This window comes from Polypterus senegalus, chromosome 7 (genome assembly GCF_016835505.1).
Source record: "Polypterus senegalus isolate Bchr_013 chromosome 7, ASM1683550v1, whole genome shotgun sequence".
Taxonomy (NCBI): Eukaryota; Metazoa; Chordata; class Cladistia; order Polypteriformes; family Polypteridae; genus Polypterus; species Polypterus senegalus.
The window spans coordinates 180403705-180409550 of NC_053160.1; the positions used below are offsets into that span (position 1 = coordinate 180403705).

The 5846-nt window shown below is 43.7% G+C and overlaps 1 pseudogene; it reads left to right on the forward strand.

Annotated features, from left to right (window-relative positions):
- Positions 1 to 320: 320 nt before the first annotated feature.
- LOC120532094 lies at positions 321 to 3635 on the forward strand (annotated as a pseudogene).
- Positions 3636 to 5846: the final 2211 nt, after the last annotated feature.

The window sequence follows — 5846 nt, forward strand, 5'->3', positions numbered from 1 at the left end:
GACAGGTTTGTGTGTGGACTAAAGTGTGAAACTGTTCAGAAGCGCCTGTTGACTGAGAAAGATCTCACGTTTCAGAAAGCAGTTGATTACGCAGTTTCTGCGGAGACGGCAGCGCGCGACGTGCAGCAGTTAAATGCTTCCCTTAAAGTGAATGCGGTGCTTTCTAAAAACTGTGACAAATGCCGCCGTTGCGGGAAAATGAATCATACTGATGATGACTGCTGGTATAAAGACCGTGACTGCCACCAGTGTGGAAAAAAAGGCCACACTAAGAACATGTGTAGGAACAAAACCAAAAGCTATCAGGACAGAGAAAAGAAATGGAAAGAGGAAATCTTACTCAGAAGGATTATGCAGTTAAGCGAAGGGTGCAAAATAAGAAGAGAATTCATCATGTCGAGGCAGGGAAAGATGAAAGTGAGAATGAAGAAAATAAATCTGATACTGACAATGAGTTAGGACTGTATTCTTTGTCTCAACAAGGCAAATATGCACGGATTTCCGTGCTGCCTATAGTAAACGGGAAGAAAATGGAAATGGAATTGGATACAGGGGCTGCAGTGTCTTTAATTCCCTGGGAGCAATATAGAAGCACACTGAGCCAAGTGGCTCTGCAACCCACGGATGTCATGCTAAAGACATACACTGGGGAGCCGCTGGCACCTGAAGGGGTTATCAAAGTGCAAGTCAAATTAAATAATCAGTGTGCTAAGTTGCCTTTGTATGTAGTGAAAGTAGATGCACCCCCACTGTTTGGTAGAGAATGGCTGAGAGTTATTAAACTGAACTGGAAAGACTTAAAAATGGTGCATGCCATGGAGCAAAGAGAAAAAGAAAACTTGGAGTCTGTGTTAAAGAGACATTCAGCTGTTTTCTCTAAAAGCTAGGCACAATGAAAGGAATTAAAGCCAGACTGACTCTCAGACCTAACAGTGCACCCAGATTCTGTCCACCACGGAACGTCCCTTATGCTCTTCGACCTCGAGTGGAGGCCGAGCTAAAACGCCTGACTGAGCTTGGAGTGATCTCACCAGTGGAGCACAGTGACTGGGCCACACCTGTGGTGCCCGTAAGTAAAAGGATGGCACAATTAGACTTTGTGGGGATTTCAAGGTCACACTCAACCCAGCTCTTTGTGTGGATAAGTACCCAATTCCACGCATTGAGGATCTTTTTGCCTCTCTAGCAGGTGGTCAACACTTTAGTAAGTTAGACTTATCAAATGCCTATCTACAGATGGAAGTGGAAGAGAAGTCTAGGGAGCTGCTGACTATCTCAACGCAAAAAGGACTATTCTGTTTTAATCGCTTACCTTTTGGTGTAGCATCATCACCCGCTTTATTTCAGAAGGCTATGGACCAAGTGCTCCTTGGACTGCCATATACTCATTGTTACCTGGACGATATCCTTGTGAGTGGCCCTGATGGGCAGACCCACCTCAAAACTCTGGATACAGTTTTGAGTAGGCTAGAGGAGTATGGCCTGCATCTCAAACAAGAGAAGTGCTTGTTCTTCCAGGAGTCTGTGGAATACTTGGGTCACATAATTGATGCAGCAGGACTTCACAAATCACCAGAAAAGGTCGTGCCATTGTGGAGGCCCCAGCACCACAAGAGGTTAGTCAATTACGTTCTTTTCTGGGAATGTTAAACTACTACGGACGTTTCATCCCTGACCTGTCCACTATCTTGAAACCACTGAATGAACTGCTAAATAAGGAGAAGCCATGGCAATGGACATCAGCCTGTGAGTCTGCATTCCAGGATGCTAAATTACTCCTAGTATCGCAGGAGGTATTGACCCATTACCATCCAGAACTGCCCCTTCGACTTGCGTGCGATGCTTCACCTTATGGGGTCGGAGCTGTGCTCTCACACGTCATGCCTGATGGCAAAGAAAAACCGATAGCCTATGCATCACGAACTCTTAGTAAGGCAGAACAAAATTATGCTCAGATCGAGAGGGGGGGCCGCGATAGTCTTTAGTGCACGCAAGTTCCACCAGTACCTCTACGGTAACAAGTTCACGCTGCTCACAGACCATCGCCCATTAACCTCCATCTTGAGCCCATCGAAAGTCGCCGTCAATGGCTGCCGCCCGAATGCAGCGTTGGGCACTCCTCCTGTCTGCGCATGATTACACCATTCAATATCGGAAAGGTGCCTTACATGCAAATGCTGACGGTCTTTCACGCTTACCACTCCCCCATGCTCACAAAGAGAAACTAAGCGCAGTAGATGTATTTTACACGTCTCAGTTGGACACCCTACCAGTTAGTAACACCGAGATCAAGCGGCACACTATGTCTGACCCCATTTTATCTCGTGTTGTGGAAATGGTCACCACTGGGCATTTTCCAGCTGCAAAGGATGCAGATGAAGAACTGGCACCCTACTTACTGCGTCGGCATGATCTTACAATACAACTGGGATGCCTCATGTGGGGTGTGAGAGTGATTGTTCCACCAAAACTGCGCCCCCGGGTTCTGAAAGAGCTCCATATAGCACATCCAGGTATAGTGCGAATGAAAAGCTTGGCACGTAGTTACGTATGGTGGCCTGGCATCGACTCTCAAATTGAGCTCCAAGCTAAATCCTGTCACTCTTGTCAGAGTATGCAAAAAGAGCCTGGGCTAGCACCTTTACACCCTTGGATGTGGCCCTCTAGTCCCTGGGAAAGGATACATGTGGACTTTGGGTCCATTTGAAGGAAATATGTACCTGGTCGTGATAGATGCACATTCCAAGTGGCCTGAGGTGCATATTATGGACAACACCACCGCCGGTAAGACCATTCAAGTGCTCAGAAGCCTTTTTAGTCGATATGGCATTCCACACATCCTTGTGAGTGATAATGGACCTCAGTTCTGTTCTGAAGAGTTTAATACATTCTTGAAGTCCAACGGAGTAAGACACATTCGCTCAGCTCCATACCATCCTGCCACCAATGGCTTGGCCGAGCGTTTCGTGCAGACATTCAAACATTCCTTAAAATCTTCTAGAGGCACAGCACTTGTGCAACAACGCCTGGATACATTTCTGTTAACATACCGCAATACCCCTCATGCAACAACAAAGGAGACACCAGCTATGTTGTTCCTTGGACGCAAGCTACGATCACGGCTGGACTTCCTGAAACCCAGTGTTGCTGGTGTAGTGCACAGGTCACAAGATGCTCAACAAGAGCACCGCCAACCACGCTCCAAGGACAGACAGTTTGATGTAGGAGAGCCTGTCCTCGTGCGTGACTATAGGAAGGGTGAGGAGAAGTGGACTCAAGGTGTTGTTGTGGAGAAGACTGGACCAGTGTCTTACAAGATAAATGTGGGACTACAAGAGGTATGGAAACGCCATGTGGACCAGATGCTGACACGTCCTGATCCAGAGCTTCAGCATGCTGCAGTGAACCCTCCTGTGGACCCCCTCGTGCTACTACCCCAGAGTGATAGTAGTACCACACATCACCCTAGTACATCTCATCAGGACAAGAATGATCAAGTTCCAGAGATAGATATACCACCGGGAATACCCAAGTCCACTGATTCACGAGACACGGAGCATACTCTGGTAACAGAGACTGTCAGGCGGTATCCCGTGAGGATCACTAACCCACCACTACGCTACCGTGCTGAGTGAACACTCACTGAGATGGAGAATATACAAGTGTGTGACTGTTCAAGTTCAGAGGCATATTCTTTTTCAGAGTTCTGAGATATATATTTGTTACTAAAAAAAAAAAAAATTATTTGTGTTATTGACAATCAATCTTAGCAGGGAGGAGATATGTTATGTATTGTATTAAACTACATGTTTCGCAATGCCGATAGTAACCAGTAGGTGGCACCAAGCAAGATATAGTATATGTGGTGCACCCTAGTGTTGTTGTTGTTGAATGCAATAAAAGAAATGAGTGTTTGGATACTCCGCACCATTACAGACAAAGTTTGTGTTTATTTATGAAATTAAGTATCACGCAACATAACAGTCTTGGTTTTTATAATGGCTCCTTATTAGCAATAAGATGCAAATGACAAGAGAAACCAGCATTTCTCCATTTCGCTTGTTTCCATTTACACCTCTGTGTGTGTATTAATCATGCACTATTGGGTTTAATTAAATACTGGGAAGGAAAGTAAAAAGAGAGAATAACTCATCCGTTTTAGACTTCAAATCATTTGGATGATATCCTTAGAAAGGAAAAAAAAAATCTCGTTTATGAGAATGACCTGACATGGCAGAGTACTAAATAAAATAAAAAATATTTTAAATATAATTATAATTAATATTATTATATTAATATTATTTAATTATATATTATTTAAAAAATATTTTAAATAAGCACTAGCAAGCCATGAAATTAAATAATTGACAAGGATTGTTTTTTAAGCCCTGTGGTGGGCTGGCGCCCTGCCCAGGGTTTGTTTCCTGCCTTGCACCCTGTGTTGGCTCTGATTGGCTTCAACAGACCCCCGTGACCCTGTGGTTAGGATATAGCAGGTTGGATAATGGATGGATTGTTTTTAATTAAGCAACTGTGTTGGAACAAAAACCTGCAACCACTGCAGCTCTCCAGGACTGAATCTGCCCACCTGTGCTTTAGACTGTAGGAGGAAACCCATGCAGACACGGGGAGAACATGCAAACTCCACGCAGGGATGACCTGGGAAGTGAACCCGGGCCTCCTTACTGTAAGGACCCTCCACCTGCGTCCTTGATCCAATACCAACCAGGTTTTTCAAAGAAATATCAGGCGTTCTAATTGACAATATTCTGGACATAGTAAATTTGTCATTAGATACGGGGGTCTTCCCAAACTGTCTTAAGACTGCTGTAGTTAAACCCCTTCTTAAGAAACATAATCTTGACCCCTCTGCCTTTGAAAATTTTAGACCCATTTCTAACCTACCCTTCTTAAGTAAAATTCTAGTGAAGGCAGTCATTATGGAGTTAAATGACCACCTAAATAAACCTGCTATTCTTGATACTTTTCAGTCAGGCTTCAGAACAAATCACAGTACAGAAACTGCACTCGTTAAAGTAGTAAATGACTTGCGGGTAAATGCAGACAGAGGCCATTTATCTGTTCTCATCCTCTTAGATCTGAGTGCCGCATTTGACACCATTGATCATAATATTCTTAGAAATCGCCTTAGTCAATGGGTGGGCCCTCTGGCAGTGTCTTAAATTGGTTTGAATCCTACCTGGCAGGTAGAAAATTCTTTGTGAGTTGTGGTAATTACAACTCAAAGACACATGATATCCGATATGGTGTTCCACAAGGCTCTATCCTGGGTCCGCTGCTCTTCTCAATCTACATGCTTCCGTTAGGTCAGATTATCTCAGAGCACAACGTGAGCTACCACAGCTATGCTGATGACACACAGCTGTACTTATCAATAGCACCTGATGACTCCGACTCTTTCGATTCACTAACACAATGTCTTACTGGTATTTCTGAATGGATGAATAGTAATTTTCTCAAACTAAATAAAGAGAAAACTGAAATTTTGGTAATTGGCAATAATGGATTCAGCGAGGTTATCAGAAATAAACTTAATGCACTAGGATTAAAAGTTAAGACGGAAGTAAAAAATTTAGGGGTAACCGTTGACAGTAATCTGAATTTTAAATCGCATATTAATCAGACCACTAGGACAGCATTTTTTCACTTAAGAAACATAGCTAAAGTTAGACCTCTTATATCATTGAAAGATGCGGAGAAATTAATTCACTCTTTTGTTTTCAGTCGACTAGATTACTGTAACGCACTCCTCTCAGGACCACCCAAAAAAGACATAAATCACTTGCAACGAGTGCAGAATGCAGCTGCTAGAATCCTAACTTTGA